General features: G+C 44.0%; 1 pseudogene; it reads right to left on the bottom strand.

The window, feature by feature from the left end:
- Positions 1-3,737: 3,737 nt before the first annotated feature.
- On the bottom strand, positions 3,738-5,051 carry LOC118673739 (annotated as a pseudogene).
- Between the last annotated feature and the right edge of the window lie 19,978 nt (positions 5,052-25,029).

The raw sequence follows: 25,029 nt of genomic DNA, 5'->3' as shown, positions 1-25,029 counted from the left end.
CGTGAAAGACCCAAAGAAATGTCTCTTTAACACTAAATTGCAGGAATTAGTTATAGGGAAGACTTATAATTTTTAGGGGAAAAGGGAATCTTGCTTGATTTGCTTGCTTACAAACTTAACTACCTTTGAATTTGGCCAAAGTCAGAAAGAGATGAAGCAACTGCCATTGACTTGTTACGCATGCTTAGGTTATCATTGAGGTCAGTTGAACGTGAGGTGACAGTTGACCAGTTGTCCACTAGTAAATAAAAATCACAGGTTCCTAGCTTCTTCTTCCCCACACATCACTCCAAAATGGATGTAAGGCTGGCCTTCCTGTGTGTGTTTATGTTGAGTGAGTGTTCCCTTTGTCTACTTTAGACATACATCATGTAGTCAATAACTGTGTGTTGAAGGAAGAGCTAAATCACGAACTAAGTGTTCTGCAAAGAGAGACATTTTTGAGGCAGAAGTGACATCTTCATCCCCTCCCAGCCCATCCTTCTGTTTGTATTTCAGAGGACTGCTGGTTTTGGTCATTTTGTTTTGTGTGTGTGTGTGTGTGTGTGTGTGTGTGTGTGTGTGTTTTCCCCTCCCCATAGCTTTCCAAAGAAGGACCCTGACTCCCTCTAGTGGATGTCAGCACTAGGCAAATAGGCTAATTCTGCTGGGCAAGGTCCTCAAGCCAAGAATCCGTGTCCTTAAATGCCCTCCTGAAATAATGGGAGCTGTGTTTCCGAAGGCGACTCGTCCCACTGTGGAGAAGTGATTGTCTCTAACAGGCCATCTGTGTCTGCTGCTGCCACAAGACAAGACATCAGGGAATATATTTTTTTTTTCCTTCAGGGAAGTGTCCCAGGCTTTTTTTCTTTTAATTAATTCAGTAATCTACTGAGTTGTGTGTTTTTTTCACCAGTGTTAGCAACTTGTCATGCTGTGTCATGGGCAAAAGGTATTGCTAATATGAACAGAGTCCAGAATAAAGCAGCAGGGAACCTGAGAAAGTCAGACAAACTATTGGAAAAAGTCATAAAATTACTTTGTTTTGCTCTTTTTGTAAATGTAAAAGTTTAGGAACATTGAAGAAAAATAAGAGATTATTACAAGAGTTACTGACAAATTACTTATTAGGGGCTCCAAAGTCTTGATGACATTCTTTTTCATTGGTTATCCAATTACCTCAGATAGCCACATTGCCATTTTAAGAATAAATTGAGAAGCTTTCATACAAGAATCGTCTAATTCTTGATTGATCTTGTTATGTGCATATAGAAAGAAGTCTATATCCACCTGAGGTGACCTGGTTCCTGACAGAGTACCCACCTACCTACTACCCACCTACCTACTTCCTCCCAGCTTCTTATCAGCTACGTACCTCCCTCCCTACTTCTTACCTCTCTACCTCCTGTCTACCCACCTGCCTATCTCCTACCTACCTACTTCCCTACTTCCTACCTACCTACCACCTAACACCGTCCCACCAATCTACCTACCTATCTACTACCTATCTACCTAAGGCAAGCTGCTCAAATACTCAGGTCTAGATTTTCTTATTTGTAAAATTAGAGGATTGAATCAGATGACTTGTAAGCAGCTCTTCCTGTATTAAGTTGGCATGAAAACAGCATTTAGCCTCTTCTCAGTGAGCAACCTAAAGGAGGATTCCCTTCCTCTGGCATCCACCATCAGTTTGCTAGTGATCTAAGGAGAGTTCCAACTACAAAGCAGGAGACATTTTCTTTTTCTAAATTGTAGCTGAAGTGTCCCCTAAATGTTCCATTGCTGTTACAAACAGGGCATCTGAGCATCTCAATCTGTACTCGCTGGAGAACAGATAGCCTTCTAGTATTCAGTGTGCAGTGGGGGAGAAAATGTCCCCATTTCGTGGGAATCTCAAGAATGAGCCTGCTGTACTGGAATTCTTTGCCGCTTATTTAAACTGAGATCAGAGTGAACACCATAGCTCTGACCTGTACAAATACAATAAGCACTTCAGCCCAGAAACAGTTTTGCCTCTTTTATTAGGTTGGGCTTTCATATGTGTTTGAAGAGGAGCTATTTATGGGCTTGCAAACAAAGTGCTGGAGGAAAGGAATTTAAAAGATGTCCTTGAGCGAATTCAGGGGGGTTATTTCAAGAGGCTAAATTGCACATTAACCCTTCACCTTCGGGCACACACAACCTCCATGCTGCCTGGGAGAGACAGTCATCCAGGGGCCAGGTGGAGACATACTCTGCGGCCTTGAGAAAGTCACTTCCTTAGAGTGCTGGCTCAGGCTTCGGAAAATAAGAAGGCTGATGGTGACCTCCTGACCAACACAGAAGGAAAAGAAGTTCAAGATGGGAAAGTCTGTTGTGGGCGAAGTAGGGGCCCATTGATGCTGACTAGCTTATTTTCAGCTTGTTCCTGGCTTGGTGTTTTCTGACCTTGGTCATGGCAGACCTGTAGAAAGAATGCATGACTTTTATTTTTTTTTTTTAAAGTAGCTTACTCTTGCTCTGATATGCCCAATGTAATGTAAAACTATAGCTGTATATTACATCATAAAATCAATCTGTTGGACAAAAAATGCAATTAGCCAGGATGGCGTTTATTTGAATGCTGACAGAACCAGTTTTCTGCCTCTTAGGTAAAGACAGTGGACACTGACTTAACAATGTCATCTTGTTTTTAGTTTTTTCTTCTACTGATCACAGTTTAGTCCTTTGACGACTCTTAAAAGGAAATCAATCTTTTCTTTGGTCGCTTGGTTACCTTTTTCATCGTGTGAGGAGTGAGATGGTTGAACTTCCTGTTAGAACAGGGCAGTACTGTGTTTCCCAAAATACTTGCACGTGATGTTAATAGATGTTACTCTAGAAAAAGGTTCGGTGATCAGATGACTTTAGTTAGCATTTCTCAGAGTGAACAAAGCGATCTCTGTTCTCTGTGGAACCTCAGTTGACCCTGCTGCTGTGCCATCCCATGACTGGTGATAGAAGGAATGAGAGCATCCTTGTGCCCCTGGCGCACGTAGACTTGGAGTAAAGTGGCTGATCTGTTGCTAGGGAGTATGTGTCCTGGTCAAATGATTGAAGAATGCTGCATTCAGAGGCACCGGCACCCACTTATGCTTGATCTCCTGCACTCCCAGGCTGCCTGGTATACATTCTGCTGCCACCAAGTTGCCCTGTGCTAAAGAAGACCCTGCTCCGGCTCTCCTCCAGCTGAGGCTCTCCCCAAAGAACAATGGAGCTGCCCATCGAGAGCCTGTGGTCCCTCTCCTTCCAAGACCAGGTCTGAGGACTGATGAACTTCCAGTGGCCCATAGCAGCTCTTGGAGGAAGTTGGTGAGCTTGGTGAGCTAGCATTGTTCAAAATTATACTTCAAATATCTATGCCATTATCAAGCACATTTTTCAAAGAGTAAGGATAAAACATTTTTAAACAGCTTGTTAACCCATCAGAGAAATGAACAGTTTGGGTCTGTACAAAGCATTGTGGTTTGTTTTTTTTTTTAAAAAAATATGTTTTTTATTGATTTTAGAGAGAGAGGAAGGAAAAGGAGGGCGAGAAAGAGAGAGAGAAACATTGATCCGTTGTGCCCTGATCTGGAATCAAAAAAGTGACCCCTTTCGGTACATAGGATGGTGCTCACACAACTGAGCCACAGTGGCCAGGGCCAAAGAATAGTGTTTTAAAGCATAGGTCTGTAATTTGCAACATTTAAAATAGATTAGCTTCCCTATAAAAGCAGCACCATTGTGACATTTTAACCTTAGTGTTCCTCTCCTTCTTCCTTACCCTCTCCTTCAACAGAATCCACACCAACCTCCTCATAATCCTTTTCAAGGGCAGCCATGTCCTCACAGGCCTCAGAAAACTCTCCTTCCCCCATGCCCTCACCCATGTGCCGGGGGACACAGGCATTTTGGCACACCTCAGGGCAAACTCGTGGCCCAGGCGAGCCCAGGCCTCAGCTCCAGCTGTGGTGTTGCCCAGGATGCACACAGCTCGCTGTACTTTGGCCAGGTCTCCACCAGGGACCACAGTGGGAGGCTGGTCATTAGTGCCAACTTTGAAGCCAATAAGTGGATGCTGCACTTAGTCTTGATAGTGGCAATGGCAGCACTGACATCTCTGGGAACCATGTCACCAGGCTACAATAGGCAGCAAACCCGGTATTTACTGTGGCGAGCGGCACATTTTACCACCTGGTTGGCTAGCTCACAGCACTCATTGGTGATCTCTGCTACAGAAAGCTGTTTATGGTGGGCTTTCTCAGCAGAGATGACAGGGGAACATGTAGCAGAGAGAGTGGATGCGGGGGTAGAGCACCAGGTTGGTCTGGGATTCAGTCAGATTAGCATTCAAGGCTCCATCAGACCTGAGGGAAGCAGTGATGGAGGACACAATTTGACCTATTAACCTATTCAGAGTAGTATAGGGTGGGCACTTAATATTGAGGTTTCTACAACAGATGTCATAGTTGGCCTTATTGTCAACCATGAAGTACAATCAGAATGCTCCAGGGTGGTGAGAATGGAGTTTTAGGGCTCAACTATAGCTTTCAAAACCTGCAGGGCTGGGTAAGTGGAGAACTCAAGCTTGGGCTTCTTGTCATGGAGACATTCCATCAGCAAGGAGGTGGGCCCAGAACCAGTTCCCAAACCAAAGCTGTGGAAAACCAAGAAGCCGTGAAGACCTGTGTATGGGGCAGCCGGTTTCTGAATTCAGTTCAAGATGAGGCCAGTGATCTCCTGGCTGATGTGTAGTGTCCATGGGCATTATTATTGGCAGCATCTTCCTTGCCTGTGACGAGCTGCTCAGGGTGGAAGAGCTGGTGGTAGGTACCAGTGTGAACTTCATCAATGACTCTGGGCTCCAGGTCTACAGACATTGCCCTGGGCACCTGTTGCCAGCACCTGTCTCACTGAAGAAGGTGTTAAGGAGTCATTTCCCTTTCAGTGGTCTTGTCACTTGGCATCTGCCCATAGGGCTGGATGTCATGTTCCAGGCAGTAGAGCTTCCAGGAGGCATTGCCAATCTGGACACCAGCCTGGCCAACATGGATGGAGGTGCACTCACACATGGTTGCTGTTTTGAGGCTGCCAAGAGGGTGGCGGAGAGGAAGCGGAGAGACTGTTGCTTCATACAGCACGGCTCTTAGGCATTTGATGAAAGAGAACCTGATTTAAAAATTTTAAATGTTTAGAGATATAGTAGACAGTCCTCCATTTTTACTTTTATCGTGGTCTCTGAAAACATTAGGAGTAGGCCTGCCGTGGAACATTTTTATTCTTTCATTTATTCATTCACATATTATTTATTTATTTATTTATTTATTTATTTATTTTTTTATTTAAATCTTTATTGTTCAGATTATTACATTTGTTCCTCTTTTTTTTCCCCCCATAACTCCCCTCATCCCAGTTCCCGCCCCACCCTCCGCCCTCACTCCCCACCCACTGTCCTCATCCACAGGTGCATGATTTTTGTTCAGTCTCTTCCCGCATCTCCCACACCCCTTTCCCCCCCAGGAATAGTCAGTCCATTCCCTTTCTATGTCCCTGATTCTATTATAATCAACAGTTCATTCTGTTCATCAGATTATTTATTCACTTGATTCTTAGATTCACTTGTTGATAGATGCATATTTGTTGTTCATAATTTGTATCTTTACCTTTTTCTTCCTCTTCCTCTTCTTAAAGGATACCTTTCAGCATTTCATATAATCCTGGTTTGGTGGTGATGAACTCCTTTAGCTTTTCCTTATCTGTGAAGCTCTTTATCTGACCTTCAATTCTGAATGATAGCTTTGCTGGATAAAGTAATCTTGGTTGTAGGTTCTTGGTATTCATCACTTTGAATATTTCTTGCCACTCCCTTCTGGCCTGCAAAGTTTCTATTGAGAAATCAGCTGACAGTCGTATGGGTATTCCCTTGTAGGTAACTGAGTTTCTTTCTCTTGCTGTTTTTAAGATTCTCTCTTTGTCTTTTGCTCTTGGCATTTTAATGATGATGTGTCTTGGTGTGGTCCTCTTTGGATTCCTTTTGTTTGGGGTTCTCCGCGCTTCTTGGACCTGTAAGTCCATTTCTTTCACCAGGTGGGGAAAGTTTTCTGTCATTATTTCTTCAAATAGGTTTTCAATATCTTGCTCTCTCTCATCTTCTCATCTTCTGGCACCCCTATAATTCTGATGTTGGTACGCTTGAAGCTATCCCAGAGGCTCCTTACACTATCCTCTCATTTTTGGATTCTTTTTTCATTCCGCCCCTCCGGTTGGGTGTTTTTTGCTTCCTCGCATTTCAAATCATTGACTTGATTCTTGTGCTCCTCTGGTCTGCTGTTGGGAGTCTGTATAGTATTCTTTATTTCAGTCGGTGTATGCTTAATTTCTAGTTGGTTCCCCATCATAACATCGAGGGTCTCATTAGTTTTCTTGTAGATCTCATTAAGTTTATCGGCGGCTTCTAAACAGTTCTTGAGAGACCTTAAAAGTGTGGTTCTGAACTCTATATCTTCCATTGACAATTTTGTCCTGTTTCTTTGTCTCCGCATTTTGATATGCTTTCTTGGTGCACCCCCTAGTGGTCTTTGTGCGCAGTCTTGTAGTTAAGCCTTGATTGTTGTAGCTAATACCAGGGAAGGTTTGACCTCCAGGCCAAGTGGCTGTGAGAGTCAGCTGTGTCTGCAGTGAGAGAACTTCTGTTCTCTAGGGAGGTGCTAATCTGGCGTTTGCCTGAGGCTATCCGGCAAATGCCTCTATGCAGGGCTTGGGCGGGGCGGGTCCCACAGAATCAACAGGGTGGGCCGGAGAGAGCAGTTATGGCGGCTCTCAGTCTTGTCCCCAGGGGCTCTGCCTCTCTGAGTCCCAGCACCCGCTGCAAAGCTCAGAGAGAAAGCTGCACTCGCTCTGACCGAAGCCAGACAGTCCCGCTTCTCCCGTTTTAGTCTGGGTCCCTAAAGACTTGCCCGTATCTGGAGCTCAGAGTCTGCGACTCCCTCCCGATTGAAAACGCCAACCGTGCCCTCCGCCGCCAGCCTGCTCCGCGCACTCCGCACCTCAGAATTTGACTTCAGCACTGCGCCTCCTCTGAGTGTCCGTATGCGTTTCTCTTTCCTCCTAGTTGTAGGACTTCCACTCAGCCGGTGTTCCTGTGGTTCTGGGTGATGTCCCTTCCGTTTTTTGGTTTCACTTTTGAAGTAGTTGTTCAAAGCAGCAAACTCCGGCGTTAACCTATGCCGCCATCTTGGTTCTCCCCTCATTCACATATTATTTGATGTCTCTCTCTTTATTGGTATCTCTATTTTCATCGTGCCTTTCTTTTTTACTGTTTTAATCATGGCTTCCTTTTGTATTTTCAACAGATTTATTCTGGCAAGTTTGAAGTCGTTTTCTGTTATTCCTACCATCTGTTTGCTCTCACAGGCTGTGTCCACTATCTGTCCAGCATATGAGTAATACTTTTCTATTTCTTAGTATGTCTTGTAATTTTTTGTTGGAAAGTGGATATACTTCTTCCCTCCCCCACCCAGAGCTTGTTATTATTATTTGCTTGTTTAGTTTTTTAGTGACTGGTTGGATTATTTAGAAGTCTCACTCCCCTTCTTCCTACCTCCACCTTCTTACTTCCCCCTCCACCAAAATATAAACACAATGTTAAGCTTCTGATGTTGCTCCTCAGGGAAGCACAGCTCTGGGTTTGCCCACAGTCACCTGGGATGACAGTGGATTGAGTAGGGCTTTAGTCTTCTTTTTCCCTGACCACTTCCAGCTGTTAGACTTCACTATTGCTGGCTGACTAATTGCTCTATTGTTTTCCACAGTATCCTAGAGACATAAAGTGCCCTATAGAAAAATCCAATTACATTCAGGTTCCCTTGAAGGAAAAGTTCCTGTGGTCACTGTTTAATCTTTCTTCTGACCCTATGAGGAGCCTGCCCACATCTCCTACCTCAGCTGTCTTCAGAAAATTAGCCTACAGTTTAACCTCTATCTTCACCAAATCCACAAACCTCCTCCTAATTTCCCAACCACAACATCCACTGTTCTTGAGAGCTCCCTTAGGCTTAAAATTCTCTACACTCTGTTGCAAATGAAGCTACTCGTTCATTTGGGAAGATATTAGGAGCTGTTTTATGACCTGTTTGTCCCCAGACAAAATCTCTGAGCCAGGGCTCTGGAGCTGGGAGTAGGAACAATACACCCTTTTTCATGAATGGGACCGTCCATTTTGGGAGTTGAGCACTGGGTGGATGGGGTGGTGGAGTTGAGGGGGTTAAGGAGCAGTAGTCTGAGGTGTTCTTAGAGTACCTCTCCTAGTGTGGGACTACTGCCGCACAAGCCAGGCGAGGAGTGATGGAGGACCCAGTATTCTCAGGAGTATTGTAGTGAAGGTAAAGCCTGCCTTCCACAGGTAGCTTAAGGGAGCTCCAGTCTCTCCAATGCCCGTGCCTACAACTTGGCCCCAGCAGCAGGAAGTTGAGGCAGAATGAGAAATGTTGATGTCCTGCTCCTCCTAGGAAACAAGCCCTCCAATCTGGAGCTGGGGGCGAGGAAGCCCTGTGTTCTTGGCTTCCCAGTGTGGAGGAGAGTCCCTGCCTTGCTGAATTGGGAGGGGGCAGGCAGGGAGTGGCCTTGGTAACATACTACAGACTCCCTTTTCTTATGGAATTTTTATAGAATTTTCTTACATAGACTAGAGGCCAAATTTTTGTGCACTGGCAGGGGAGGGGAGGTGGGGGGGGGTGTCCCTCAGCCCCACTTGTGCCCTCTCACAGTCTGGGGCCCCTCGGGAGATAACCACCTGCTGGCTTAGGCCTGCTCCTCTGGTGGCAGATGGCAGGCCCAATCCCTCAGTGCCTGCCCTGCCTCCCGGGTCACGCACAAAGCAGGGCAATCCGGGGGTTGGGGCTCCGCCCCGGGTCGGGTCACACACGGGACACCCCAGGCAGGTCTCACACGGGATGCCCAGGCAGGCCGCTGATCACTGCTGCCCCGCCCAACCACCCTGGGTAGGGTAGCACACGGATGCCTGCCACCCTGGGTCGCAGATAGCAGGCCCGGATGGCGGCAGGGCAGGCAGGATGACGCTGTCCCGCCCCACCGCCCCGGGTCGCAAATAGCAGGACCAGATGGCAGCGGGGCAGGTGGAATGGCGCTGTCCTGCCCTGCCTGCAGTATGCAAATTAGCTGCCATCTTTGTTGGCAGTTAATTTGCATATCACGCCAATTAGCCAATGGGAGGCATGGTCAATTACCATGTTTGTCTATTATTAGATAGGATGTTCTCTCATTTACATATGCCTTTAAGACCATCCCCAGGGGCTTGAATGACTTTAAAAAACTATTTTTTACAAATTTCACTGGTAAAATGTCTGGAGAACTCCTCAGTTCTTCATTTAAATTTATTTGGACATTTTATGGAGCATCTACTGTATGCCAGTTGCTATACTAAGTGTTAGAAATATAGTAGTAAACAAAAGGGACACAGTCTTTTAGCCAGGTGCTTGACATGTAGGGAACTCAATAAATGTTTGTCAGATAAATAAATGACTAACAAATAAAAGGTTTTGTTTGTTTGTTTTTATGAGAGATCTGGGATATTCTTGAAACATCTTGCTAGCTGAGTTTCTAGACATTCAGAGGCACTAGGAGTGTTATGAGGGCAATGCCTGTCTACAATAGCTTTGTTCTATTATGCTGTTTGCACAATTTTCTTTTAATCCCAACCTTATTAAAGGAGTATGGGTGGCAGTTGCTATCACTATTCTCTGTTTCCCTCCCTTTCCCTCTGCCTTTGCAGACCTTTATTAAAGATTAAAAGTGTGCCCTTACCACATGGCTGCAGACTAGGTGCTACAAGGCATATTCTTGGCATGGTCCTGGCCAAAAGAAACCCTATTTGAGGCTATGCAATTTCAGAAGACAAGTTTGTTCTCATTGCTGTAGAATTCTCTAAATCAACATTTCTGTAGATTTCAGAGAGAGAAAGGGAGAGGGAGAAAGAGATAGAAACATCAGTGATGAAAGGGAATCATTGATTGGCTGCCTCCTGCATGCCCCCCACTGGGGATCAAGCCCACAACCCGGACATGTGCCTTGACAGGGAATTGAACCATGATCTCCTGGTTCATGGGTCAACACTCAACCACTGAGGCTCACCAGCTGGGCTCTAATTCACATATTCTTGCAGCATCTGTTAGTGTCCTTTCCACAGATCCACAATGTTATTTCTTCCTAATTCTTATTGTTCTCTTAGGGAAACACTACAGAAATGCTGGGCTGATCTGTATAAGAGGAAAAGTATAGTATCCAGTCCCGGAAAAATTTTGCTGCCTCTGCTCTGACCATAGCACCAGCACTTCGTGAGTGGAGGGATAGTCTGGTCAGCTGCCCAGGAGGGTTATGTTTGGCTAAAACATATTTGAGTATTGGAAGCTTTGTCAAAATATATGTTCTTGCCCAGGTTGCAGGCTTGATCCCCAGGAGGGGGCGTGTAGGAGGCAGCCAGTTGATGATTTTCTCTCATCATTGATGTTTCTATATTTCTCTCCCTCTCTTTTCCTCTCTCTGAAATCAATTAAAACAATACAAGGAAATATATGTTCTTAACCCTGAGAACCTCTCAGAGTCAAGTAAGTGTAGAAGTGTGGGGTAGGAGGGAGGTGGATAGCTAATGGGACTGAAGGAGGACATGGGATGTGTATAGGTTGAAAAGCTCTCCCCAGAAACAGATAATGTTAATGTCTTGGAACCACATAGATATTCCTAGAAGTTTGCAGATCAAGACTATGATTTCAGTAAATTCCAAAACAAGCATGTCCTGTCTGAAGCTCATTTGTCTCTATTTTTTTTTTCATTTGTCTCTATTTTTGCTCTGAACTTAGGTGTAAACAGACCCAGTAAAAAGTTATTTCAGTGCCCATGAGAAGTGCTAAATAAGCAACCCTGGAGAAAAACATCCTCCATGCACAAGTTGGGGCAAGGAGTCTCTTCTTGGCACTTGAGAAAGCCAGGCTAGGAGGGATTGAGCTTGCTGTTGGGCCAACTTTCCTTCAAATTACCATGGTGATCTCATGCTCCTATGTCTTCATTTTTACATTAAAGCATTTCTTCAAATGCATAATAAATAAAACTTACTTTTAGATTTTCCTAATGTATACTTAAGTTGAAAAAACTATTTTGTCATTCACATATTCATTTACTTAATTAATTTATTCAACAAGCACTCATTAAATACTATGTGTCAGACACTGTTCTAGGCATTAAGATAAAGATGAATAAGATATAGTTTCTGACCTTAGGAATTCCACAGTCTAATAAGGTTAATAGGTCCTAATACACATTATTGCAATTGGACAGCATACAGAGAAAAACAGAGGAGTCTTTGAGAATACAGAAAGACAGAACCTAATTCTGACTGGGTGAGGAGTGTTTCCAAGGAGGAGGGGACAGTTAAATTGAGTTTTAAAAGGAGAGTAGGAATTAGCCAGTTAATAGAAGGTTGGGTAAAGGCATTATGAGCATAAAGTCGACCTATACAGACACAGCGGTGAAAAATCTCACCACGTGTTCAGAGAGCTACAAGAGCTGGGTTTATTAAGTGCAACATGAGGGACAAGAAATAGGCAGTTGCATCCTGGAGAGCCTTTTTATGGCCCATTAAGGAGTTTGAACCTTCCTTTCTAGGCAAAGAGGAGCTATTGGAGCATTTTATACAGTGAAGGATATGGTCTGATTATTGGCCTCAGGTAGAATAGATTGAGGGCTGGGGACAATATTAAAGTCAGGGAAACCAAAAGTCTGTTGGTTAATAAATAGATAGTAAGGGTTAGATTTGAGGAAGAGTTTGGAGTTTAATCTGTAAGAATTGGAGATTGATTGAATGCGGGCATGTGGGAGAGGAAGTAATCAGTGATTGTCAAACCTAGGGTCTTGCTGCCAACCTCACCTTAAGAGTGCTGTGATAAGCTACCCATGGTCCTTCCTACTCTCCCAAATAGCTTGTAACAAATCACAGAGCCTGGAACTCTGTCTTTCTATGTCTTTATGTCTTGAAGATTCTTTCCCTCCTAAGAACCCCATAATAAACTGTTAAAATGACTAAGAAGCAAATACCTTTAACACTTGCTTATGTGTTGAAAAAAAATTTTCACATTGTGGAACTAGATCTTTATAATTACTTTGGGGGCATTTTTCTTCCTCTGGGGACTTTTCACACATGAACCTTTAAAAGATCTTTTCTGTACTCTTTTTGAAAGGAGTAGATGGAGATGGAAAAGCAAAGGTATGTTGCCCTTAGCAACGTGACTTGAAATATCATAGCTCCACTGACCAAAAATAGTGACTTAATTAAAGGGTGCAGAACATTGGCAGCCTACAGGGGAAGGTCGACCCACTCTGGCTCCAAGTACCATAAAGAGGGTCAGCATTTCCAGACTGGAATAGAAATCTGCCTTAGGTATAGGTTGTTTAATTAATAAATAATTCAAAAAATGTTCTTTACATTACAAAGACAAACACAGTTTTTGTTTTCCTGAGGTCATATTTGAATTGAAGGAGAGGAGAGAGAGAGAGAGAGAGAGAGAGAGAGAGAGAGAGAGAGAGAGAGAGAGAGAGAGAAAGGAAGAAGAGGAGGAGGAGGAGAGGAGAATTTCAGATAGTGAAAAATGTTATGAAGAAAGTAAAAATCCTATATAATAAAAGCCTAATATGCAAATTGACCGAATGGCAGAAAAACCGGTCACTGTGATGTGCACTGATCACCAGGGGGCAGACACTCAATGCAGGAGCTGCCCCCAGCCCGCAGGCCCCAGGCCAGCCAAGGTGGGTGCCAGCGGGGGTCCCCCCAATTTCCCCACTGGTTGCCCCACAGATTGGCCCTGATTGCTGGCCTGAGTGGGAGCATTGCTTAATGGATGATTTTAGTGCCCTGGATTTCCCCAGTGACATTACTGGTATATTTGACTTTTTTTTTTTTTTTTAAAGCATGAATGACTTAAGTTCATTCATGGGTTCTTTTTAAAAAAATCTCCATTGTTGAGAGTATTACAGATGTCTCCCCTTTTCTCCCCACTGCCCCTGTCCACCTGGTTCCCATCCCACCCCAAGTCTTCACAACCCTATTGTCTGTGTCCATAGGTAATGCATATAGGCATATAAGTTCTTTGGTTAACCTCTTCCCGGCCCCGCTTCCCCCTTCCCACTGAAATTTGGCAGTCTGTTCCATGTTTCCATGCCTCTGGTTCTATTTTATTCATCAGATTGCTTGTTTGTTTATTATTTTTAGATTCAATTGTTGATAGATGTGTATTTATTGCAATTTGTTGTTCATTTTTTTTATCTTTTTTCCCCCTTCTTACTAATTGCTTTTTTTCTTCCTGATTTTTAAGGTTCTTTCTTTGTCTTTAACCTTTGGCATTTTAATTATGATGTGTTTTGGTGTGAGCCTCTTTGGGTTCCTCTTGTTTGGGACTCTGTGCTTCCTGGACTTGTACGTCTATTCCTTTCGCCAGATAAGGGAAGTTTTCTGTCATTATTTCTTCTAATAAGTTTTCAATATATTACTCTCTCTTCTCCTTCTGGTACCCCAATAATGTGAATGTTGGTATGCTTGAAGTTGTCCCAGAGGTTCCTTACACTATCTTGATATTTTTGGATTATTTTTCTTTTTGCTCTTCTGATTGGGTGTTTTTTGCTGCCTCCTATTCGAAATCATTGATTTGATTCTTGGAATCCTCTACTGTTCAATCCCTGTAAATTACTCTTTATTTCAATTAGTATACTAGTATGCTTAATTTCTGACTGGTCCTTTTTCATGTCTTTGAAATTTTCACTAAGATCCTTGAAAGTCTCACTAAATCCCTTGAAGCTCTTATTAAGATCCTTGAGCAACCTTATAATTATTGTTTTGAACTCTGTATCTAGTAGTTTGTTTGCTTCCATTTCATTTCCTTCTTTTTTCTGGAGATTTCTTCTGTTCTTTCATTTGTGACATTTCTTTGTCTCTGCATTTTGGCTGCTTCCCTGTGTTTGTTTCTATGTATTAGGTAGAGCTGCTATGTCTCCTGGAATTGGTAGAGTGGCCTTGTGTAGTAGGTGTCTTTTAGAATCCAGTGGCTCAGCCTTCCCAGTCACCTGAGCCGGGCACTCTAGGTGTGCCCCTGTGTGGGCTGTGTGCACAGTAGTTGGGTCTTGATTGCTGTTGTCATCACTGAAAGGAAATTACCTCCAGGCCAATTGGCTGTGAGAACCAGCTGTAACTACAGTAGAAGAGCTGCTGTGCAGGAGACACTCGTCTGGAGCAGGACTTGCTTCAGTGGGGTTTGATGCTCACTGAGTCTGCCCCTTGAGTGTGTTGCTCATTGATGTGTAGATTTGTAATCTGGTATGGTCTGAAGCTGTCCACCTGGTGCACTGGCTCTGGTGCCTCCTGAGAGGTGCAAAGTCAGCCACTGCCTGGGGCCACCTGGCAGGAGCTACAGTACGATCTTCAGGTAGCTGCTACTTGTGTTGGGGTTGAAAGTATTCGGTGAGGCCAAGCTTCTTGGACCTCTTATTGATAGACATGAGGCATGCTGATGCTAGCTGCTGTTTGTTTGAGAGATTTAAGAAAATGCTGAAGCCTGAGCGAGGACTGTCAATTCGTATGGAAAAGCCACTGCAAACAGCTTGGGTTGGGCTGCAAATTGGATGGGGCAGGGTCTCCGGGAATCACCAGGATGGATCAAATAGTGTGAACCAGGCTGATGAAAACTCAGATATGATTGTCAGTCAGCTCTGTAATGGGGGAGGTCTCAGCACAGGAACAATGACCCCTGCAAACAATGACCCCTATCTGGGAGAAAGTCGCCCCTAAGTTCTTGCTCCAATGCCAGGCAATTAAGTTCCTTTCCATATGTCCCTGAATCTCCCTGAGCCCTTGTCCCAGTGCTGGAGCTCAGAGGGAGCAAGTCCATTTAAGTTTGTGCACCAGCCCTGTCAAAGTAACTGCCTGGATCTCCAGCAACCTCTGTGTCACTCAGCCACAATCTCTGCTGGTTTTCACAGCCTGAAGTTATGGGGACTTTTCTTCCCAGCTCTGGGACCCTGGACTGGGGGGTTTGGTGTGAGGCTGGGACCCCTTGCTCCTCATAGGAGGCCACTGCAGCTGAGATATCTCTCCTGATTAAAAGTATGCCACACATGGGTTCAGTGCCTCCACCCTTCCTACCAGTCTTGATGTACTTTCTTCTTTACTTCTCTAGTTGTGGGACTTCCATCCAGCCAGCTTTCAGGCAGTTCTGAATGATAATTGTTCTGTATTTTAGTTGTAATTTTGATGTGGTTGTGGAAGGTGGCAAGTACTGGCATTTATCTATGCTGCCATCTTCGTTCTCTTATATTTGTTATTTGGAGTGGATCATATTTTAACTGCCTCCTTTATACAACAAAACTATTTTAACATTTATAAAATCAAAAGAAGAAGAATGCTTGGAAAAATATATCATAAAATTTCTCTTTTCATGAACATTGCTTATATATCCAGGCTAGGGAAATAAATAAAGCCTAAAAAGAAATACTACAGTACAAAAAAAGTAAGAAAATGGAAAGATCTACAAAAGTATAATTTAAGCACCTATGAAATAATATCACTAATATTAAGTTTTTCCAGAACTCATTGTGTAACTTCAAAGCAATCATCAATTAAACTGAATAAATTGTATATTAAAAGACAGTATTAATATTCAGTAAAATATTTCATATATGAATTAAAGTTTTCACCTACAAGAAATTATACTGCATAGTTTTCACTGTTTCACAGTTTTAAAATTGAAATATTAAATAAAATTTAAAAAGTCCTTACAGGTTGTCAAATAGAGTGACAGGATTGAAATTCAAATCCATCTTTGAAATTACTGTGCTATCACTGTTATTTATAACATACTGTTTAAATGCAAGAACATGTAGTACCTTGGAGATTGCGGACATGAACTTTACCCAAAGCAAACACAAGATATTCTGAACTGGGAGAAACTTACTCTCCAAAGGAACATGTGTAACTGTGTTGGCATTACAGGGCAGTTATATAACCAGGATTTCTCTGAATTAAATTATAAATAGAATACAATATGTATTAAAGCATAAGTTACAAAAATGTGACCATATGATACATATTATCAATATTAACAATAAACTGCAGCAATTGCTTGAAACTTAAACCAATTAAAGATTTTTTTTTAGGGGAGGGGTATTTTATCAATGACATTGTTTAAAATTGCTGATGCAATTTTACAATAAAAGTAATAATAAAAGTAAACTGATTTTGGTCAGATTTCTTACTGCTTTTATATTCTCTACAGACAATGTGTCACCTTTTCATCTGTACCCTGGGCTTGAGGGTTCTCTTGTTCTTCTGCCGGTGATGTGCCACTGAATTTTCCCCAAACTCCTCTCCCTCCTAACTACCTGATGCTTAAAATTCTCTAATTCCTTTGGTGAAAAGCCTTTAGAATGCAAATATCCTAAGTATCACTTGGACCCAGTGATCATTTTCACTTTAACCAGAGTTTATCAGAACTTATCTGAGAGTTCATTCGTTCATTTATTCAACATGTTGAATCATCCCACAATATGGGCCAATGAATATAGCCAGGCTGTGTCCTAAAGGAACACAGTTTTGTGGGAGAGAGACATGAAGCTGCACTTTTCATTCAGTGTGATCAGGGCCGGAGTCTGATTGGTTGTTCACAGAGAAGCCACAGCTCTGTGAGGGGCTAGTGGAGGGGAAGCTAATAGAGGAGAAATACCTGGGGAAGGAAGGGTCAGAGGCGGAGGCCCAGGCCTCTGATCACTGTGTTTAGAGCCTGTGTTTGCAGTCACAGTGGCTACGCATCACTGCAGAGGTGGGTTCTGCTGGCGCTGAATACTCTGAAAAGGACTCATTTCCGCCTCAGAGGAAGACAATCAAAAGGAAATTGTCTCATAGTGTGGGGAGGAGAGACAGAGAGATTGTGTTATCCTCTAGACCAGTGGTTCTCAACCTTCCTAATCCTGCGACCCTTTAATACAGTTCCTCATGTTGTGGTGACCCCCAATTTCATTGTTACAAATTGAACATAATTAAAGCATAGTGATTAATCACAAAAACAATATGTAATTATATATGTGTTTTCTGATGGTCTTAGGCGACCCCTGTGAAAGGGTCGTTCGACCCCCAAAGGGGTCTCGACCCACAGGTTGAGAACCGCTGCTCTAGACAAAGCAGAACCACCTCTTCCTTCACAAAAACCCCCAAGGTGCCGCATACCGTGACTCTTCTGAGCCCTGTTTCCTGAGAGGGGCTCACATACATTTTCCATTAATTAAAGCACTACTTCCTCTGCATGGATGCTGGCAAGAGTTTCCATGAACCGAGGTAACTAAACTCCTGCCAAACTGTTCATCTTGTACCTGTTTGCATAATGCGCCTCTTCTGAGGTCAGACTTGGGAGAACAACTGATTCTGTGACACCCACGCCCAGGAGCTGATGGTTAAGCTGTGGTGTGCGCATGGCTGATGTCAGGGAGCAAGGACAAACTCTAACAAGGAAGCTGGAGTGAGAGAGTTCACCTTGTTTTATGAATCTTGGAGCTGTTTTCTTAGAGGCCGCGATGAAGAGAGATGCGGAGGGAAGGGGTTTAAATCAGAAAAGTCTTGAGAAGTCCTGTGCCCAGTAATCTCAGGTCAGTGCTTGACTAGACTCTGTGACCAGGGGCCAAGCCAACATGGAGGAGCCAGGCTAATAAGCATCTGACAACACAGGCGGGACACATATCAGAAGCCAGGCTCCCCACGGCTTCCACAAAGTAGAGGAAGGTAACCATCAGACTGGCTTCCACCACTTTATCATAAAGCAAAAGGGAACCACCTGTTTGATAAAGCCACAGGGGCCAGTAGAAAGGGGGAATGCCACTCACTAGCCAGATGGTGTGGAGAGGGTGAAATTTCCTGGGACTTTGTTTCCTCTTCTGCAATATGGGTTGGTCTTTTTGATCCCTAAGGCCTCTCTTCCTGTGCTGAGAAGCTGGCCTTAACGTTCAGTCCTGCCCTGGGGTGGAGAGCAGGAGGGGCTTGTGGGGGAAAGAATGGGCCAGCTGAAGTCATCTGTGTATGTTCTGACAGGCTGATGAGCACTGAGAACCGTGTTGTCATTTGTTCATGAAGGACTTATTCTTTCAGCATATTAAGGCTTTAAAAAAAAAGAACAATATATAGTCCTTGCTCTCAAGGAGTTTATAACTGTGAGAACAAGACTGATATATATAGCAAATGGAAAACGAATATTCAAGATTTAAAAGCAGCTTCCGAGCACTCCCAAGGCAGCATCATATGGAGTAGTACCAGCAGAGTGTTCAAAAGAACAGCTTCTTAGAATTCGCAGAGGGACTGATTACTGTGTGCTGATTCATTGCTCTGGAAGCTCCCACCAGGTAACACTTCTAGAGCTCTTTAGAGAAAATGAAAGTGACAGTAGTTGGAAACTGGAATAAATGAGGCCAAGGTCATAAGAGCCATGCTTTATTGCAAGGATTTAAAAGATTGTTTCTCAGCCACACACTGTGTCCTCTGTGCTGGGCAGTGAAGAGAGCCTCTGTGCCCAAGGCAGGGGTGAGGAAATGCCAGAGGCCTATTGGGAGGCCCCCCAGGACTGCTTGTTGAGATGAATGGAATGAAACTGCAAGGTTGACAGATCAGTGCCCAGCCTCCTGGCCCTACACACCTGCTCCCAGGACCAGCCTTCCTCTCCCCACCCCCACAGTGCTATCAGCTTTAGCTCATTTAAAAGGCCCCTTGGCTCACTCAGTCTAGCCCAAGTCAAACTGTTACTGCTGTAAATTAATCCAGTTATTAATTAACAGCAAGGAGCAAAGGGAAGGCTGAATTTTATCGGCATGCCATTTGTGCAGCTTTGCCAGGAAGCTGCAAAGTCACCAGTCTATTCTCTGCAGATCCTTGGGGGGGAAGGGTCTAGACAGAGGAAGAGTAGACGCATGCCCAGTAAAGTCTAGGGGATATAGGGAAGGTACTTTTCTGTCAGTCACACCTGGGAATTGGTCATTGACCAGAGTAGGTGTGGCCACTGCAAGAGTGGGAAGATTTGAAATACTTAAACTCCCAAACAAAAGAGTTCTTTTTCTTGGTTTAAACTCTTGGGACTCTTGTTGCAGGGACTATATATACTCTCTTGGCTCCCCTGCATTCGCCCACATGGTCCACAGCCATTTGGACCCCCCACACAATGGACTGATGGACTGTAACTAGCCTAATGTTGTACGGGACCCAGCTCCACCACAGAACGGAAACTTTCGATGCTGGGTTTGCATTTAGCTCTGCTGAATCCCCAGCTGCACCTCTTCCAGGACTGGATTAAGGGAAATGGGACTTTAGAAAGCGAGGGATGTAATTCCATGCAAATAAAGCTTTCTACTACATCTCATTCTCCCAGGGGGCCTCTGGAAATTCTTATTCCAGTGGTACCCTCAAAAGCCCACTCTCACTAGCAACGGAGAAAGACCATTCACGATTTCTCCAATAACACAAGGACCTCACCATGGGAAGTACATCTGGTTCTATTGGGGCCAAACAAGTCAGAACCTGAAGTTTCTCCCCTGTCCCTGTGGTGGACCCAAAGGTAATCTCTCTCTCTCTCTCTCTCTCTCTCTCTCTCTCTCTCTCTCTCTCTCTTTTTTAATATATATTTTTATTGATTTTTTACAGAGAGGAAAGGAGAGGGATAGAGAGTTAGAAACATCGATCAGCTGCCTCCTGCACGCCCCCTACTGGGGATGTGCCCGCAACCAAGGTACATGCTCTTGACCGGAATCGAACCTGGGACCCTTGAGACCACAGGCTGACGCTCTATCCACTGAGCCAAACCGGTTAGGGCCCAAAGGTAATCTCTTATCTCTTCTTCCTTCTGGGTATTTGATTCTTTCTGCTCTTTTTCCATAGCCAGACATTCCCTGCCTACCTATCAAGGTGCATGTGGTAGGAAAAGGCTGTTCCAGCCCCAGCTTCTTGGATCTCTAAGTACAAGGCCCAGGATCATGTCTCAGGATTATGATTCAAATTCTCAAGACAAAGAATCTCTTAGCTCACCATGGGTCCCATTTCTAGCTTGGATCCCATCACCTGTGGCCAGAGGACATTCCAACCCTTCCCCAGGGCCTTTGGGGAGCGGCCAGTTTTCAGAGAAGGATGTGTAGATAGCCTTTCCTCCAAGAAGCCTCTACATATGCCTGCTGCCATCAGGGCAGATCTCATCTCTAATTACTCACAGGCAGAACAGTGTCCTCTCTGGCAACACTGAGGCCGAGAACTGGGCCTACAGCTGTTTCTGCAGTCCTAGGGTCTAGGACCCGGCCAGGAACACGATGCCTGCAGCATTTTAGATATTCCATAAGCTTTTGTAGATGGAGGCAGTGAATGATTGGTCAGTTCAGATCACCTGGCCAATGAAAAGGGCAAGGAAGTCAGCACAGAGTGTGTCTCATGGAACTGTGCTTTATTCCTAAGGTTCAGTCCCCCACCCAGTCCTACAGAAGACCAAACGCTACTGGCTTCAGAGCAGAGTGGCACTTACTGTGGTGTAATATTCTTTTCCTTTATACACATTTTCTATTTATTAACACAATTCTTCTTCAGCACATAAGTTGGCAGGGACCTGAAGAACCAGAGCACTTTGAATATCTGCCAAACTGTCTACCCTGTGCCTCCTTGCAGGCATGTAGGGAAATGACGCTTGGATTCTGCCTCCACAGGAATCTCTGCACCTTTGCTCTTCTTTCCACATCACGGTGTTCACTCGGATCCTGTCCCAGTGTTCAGTATGAGTCTGCAGTCAATGAGGAGCTTGTTATAAAAGGGAGGAGTTATCAGGATCCTATCACATTCAGCTCCTGTGTGGGTGTGTGTGTGTGTGTGTGTGTGTGTGTGTGTGTGTGTGTGGTGGGGGGAGTGTTAACCCCTAATCACTCAACAGAACCCTCCACCCAAGTTTTTTAGAGTTTCCATTGACAGAAAGCTGTCTCATCATTATAATGGTGTAGACATGGACACTTCACCTCAGCCTAGCCTGATTCCTTGATTCCTCTCTCTCATCCTTTCTGGCGAGTTGTTCTCATTTCACAGAGCTCATTTTGCTCAGAGTGAAAACTTGTTTTAACCAAGATGCTATAGTTCACATGATTTAAGTTTGGATTGTACTTAGGGGGAAGGGAATGGCTGGGTAGATTGAAAGCACCAATTCCTCCTCTTTTAAAAAAATGTAGTAAGTCCAAACTTATAGACATTATTCTCATTCCCATTCATTTTGAAATAAAGGATGTTGAGAAGTATTTGCACAGGACACTCAGTTCCTCCTCTGGGAGAATGCCCTGGTTTGGGGCATTTAAGGGAGATGAGGTCATGGTCAGGTGCTGAGATTCACACGGGGAGGCATCCTGTGACTCTCAAGGGTACTTGGCTCTGATTGCAGGTGCATTAAAAAAATCTCCTTCTAAAAAAAACCAATGTTTTATATTTATAAATAAACTATCAGAATTATTAGGTACAATCTAGCACTTTTGGGGATATGTTGTGGATGTTTTAAAATGGTCAGAATTCTCATAATTGTTGGCTGAAAAATCTCCATGGACATGTGGTTTTCATTAAGACAACTTCACACATCATCCATTCATAACACATTACTGACTCTGTTCCTTCTATTAGCAGCTGGAAAAAATAATGGAAAGTTGAACTTAAAATGAATTTACATGTTTATTTAGCTTGGCGAATCAGTTGCGGAAAAAATGTTCCCAATTCTTAATAGGTACTCCACTTGATGGATAAGGCAGGTGCCCAAGACAAGGTGACAACTCAAAAAGGCACCTGGCTTATGATAATGTTTATCAAAAACATGACAGGAAAAAACAGATTGGAATATTCTATCTGCCAACAAATTAGATGCTTTCAAGCCTGGAGGCAGCTGACTGACAGCCTGTTTAAACTGTGGCTGCTTATATAATAATAGGACCATTTTGTATTCTTGATAATGCATGTAAATTTACCAGTAATACATTCCTTAGGCTGTGGTGGACGAGAGGGCTAGCTTTGAGTACAAGGGAACCTGGAGAACCCTGGAATGGAATCTGAAGCTCTCAGAGGGAGTGCTCATGATGCTTATACATTCTCTTTTTATTGTAAACTAGAGGCCCGATGCACAAAATTCATGTGTGTGTGTGTGTGTGGGGGGGGGAGTCCCCTTAGCCCAGCCTACACCCTCTCCAATCTGAGATCCCTCTCACAATCTGGGACCGCTGGCTCCTAACTGCTCACCTGCCTGCCTGCATGATCACCCCTAAGTGCCCCCCACCCCCCGCAAGCCTGATCACCCCTAACCACCTCTGCCTGCCAGCCTGATTGCCCCTAACTGCCCCCCCTGCTAGCCTAATTGCCCCCAATTGTCCTCCTGCTATTCTGGTTGCCCCACGCAGCCTGCTATTGAGTCGTTTGGTCATCCCTCACTAATCTCCCTGCTGGCCTTGTTGCCCCAGGCAGCCTGCTGGTCGTTACTGTTACTGTGACAGCATCCAAGACAATTTGCATATTCCTCTATTATTAGATAGATTATCTACGTTGATCTTTCAGTTCTTTTAATTGACATTACAGCTATCAACTTTCTAGTTTATAATGGTATTTTTAAAAATTGAAGACCTCATTTAAATGGAATTGTTTACAGTTCTGGTCATTGAACGTCTGTCTGAAGTTGATTCAGAGTGCCTCCATTTTCTTTTCCCCAGATATTCCAGAGGGCCTCAAGTTCATTTTACTAAGTTGAAATCAGTGACCTTCCCAAGATTGCTTGGAACTGTGTTGAAGGTAGTATTAAAGGGGCGGGGGGGTGGGGAAGACAACGGATCCCAAATGGAGTCGCTTATACTGAGCCCCACATCAGCAAACCAAGACTTAATATATAACTGGCCAATATATGACAAGCCGAAAGGAGTCACTCACACAAATTTGTGTGTTTCCACAACGCCAGGGTTACTTGGAAAGACCTTCTCAATAAGCCAATAGAGTCATACTCAGGTTATACACAGAGAGGAGTGTTCACACAAAAGAAGTGAGCAGAGCAAGCATTGGGCATGAAGTCCCAGTCACTGGCGGCGTCTCAGGTGGAGAGACGGGTGTCATCAGTCTCAAGCCAGGTGGCCACAATGGTGGCATGTCCTGTGGAGTGGAGGTCTGGCAGGGCTCCGAGCATGACAGTGGTACAGCCAACCTGAGCGCTGGTGGTTGAGCTCTGAGTTCTTATAGCCTACAGGGGATGGAGGTCCCGCCCATATTCAGATGGAGTCCCTTATGGGAGTGCTCAGGCTTGTGGTTCCTGGCCCCTCCTAAGGGCACTCTGCTACACGATTACCTCAGTCCTGACATGGCACCTGACATAACTGTCATGCTGACAGTGACTCCATATTGGGTTGTCAAAAGTGGCCGTATGTCTGCTTTGCTCTTGTTCTCTACAGTAATCTAACTGCAGTTTCAGCCTCTCTTGGAAATGTGAGCTTTACCTAGTCAATCTGGAATATCCTAGTCAGGACTAGTGAGGTAATCTGTCTGATAGACCTCTTCCATCCCCCAAGGCAGCGGTTCTCAACCTGTGGGTCGCGACCCCTTTGGCGGTCGAACGACCCTTTCACAGGGGTCACCTAAGACCATCCTGAATATCAGATATTTACATTATGATTCATAACAGTTATGAAGTAGCAACGAAAATAATTTTATGGTTGGGTCACAACATGAGGAGCTGTATTTAAAGGTCCAGAAGGTTGAGAACCACCGCCCCAAGGGAAGACGAGCTCATCCACTCTTTCTTTGTCCCTGTCCCCTCTGCCTTCCATTTTTCAGCTCCTTATGGCTCCTTTCTATCTGCTAGATAGGATGCTGCCCTGTTCATGAATCGTCGAATAAAGACAGTCACATACATCTTCAAATTTGCTCCATTGAATTTTTGTTATTTAACAATAGATATTGTCATTCCCATTTTGTAGAGGTCACAGAGAAGTTGTGACCTCCATCCAGTTGGTTTTGGGAGCAACAGGTAGAATTTGCTTTTTTGATTTCTAGTTAAGTACTTTTTATATCCCTGTCGCTAGATTGCTACTTGGTGATGCTTGATAAGTGCGTAACTAGACCAGATGAACGTGGGGCAAATAGATGCAGTCATTGGTTGAAACTGGAGAAGGGATGTTGACAGCTATTTCAGATGTTGTCAGGGAAGGACCCAGCTCTGTTATCTTTTCTTCCAGTTCTTTTCCTCTGTCCCCACACAACACTATCACTAAGTTCCTGGTGAGGGGTTTTTATCCTTTCAGCCTGCTGCTGCTCTTTGAATACAACAGAATGTTAGAGATGACAGTCAGCTCAGAGAACAGCCAGTTAAAATGTTCCAATTTGTGGAAATTTTAGTAGGAATTAGACCCAGAGAGTTTAAGCCATTTGCCTGGTGAGGCTGTAATTCTCATATCTTGTTAGTAGCAGTGCCTGGGCCTCTATACACATCTTGATTCTTCACTGTACTTTATTTTCTAGTGATGGTTATTATTACTGCTAGTTTTGGTACTTACTACATGCCAAGTGCTACAGATGCATTTAGTTGCCACCACAATCCTTAAAAGGGGTCACATTGTACTCATTTTGAAAATGAAGGAGGCACACTCAGTGAGGTTAAGTAACTTGGTGCAACTGGCAAGTGAAAAAGCAGGCACTTCGGTTTATAGAGGAGGCTGGAGAGCTCATGGTCTTCGCACTTACTTTCCATCACGTTACACTCCTGTTTGGAAGAGAATGATACTGTCACTATCAGAATGGCCTACATATCTTATCACATATTTGCCATCTATTTATAGAGGACTATTTTGGAACAAAAACACTGAAGCCCAGGCCCCTCCTGCAGATATTTTGATTGAATAGGTCTGGGCTGGTACCCAGGGGAAGTTTCTAAAAGCTTTCCAGGTAATTCTAATGTTCAGCTAGGATTGCGGGCGACTGTGGATGTTACT

Source organism: Myotis myotis, unplaced genomic scaffold (genome assembly GCF_014108235.1).
Source record: "Myotis myotis isolate mMyoMyo1 unplaced genomic scaffold, mMyoMyo1.p scaffold_m19_p_1, whole genome shotgun sequence".
NCBI classification, from domain to species: domain Eukaryota; kingdom Metazoa; phylum Chordata; class Mammalia; order Chiroptera; family Vespertilionidae; genus Myotis; species Myotis myotis.
This window is presented reverse-complemented; position numbering and strand designations above follow the sequence as displayed.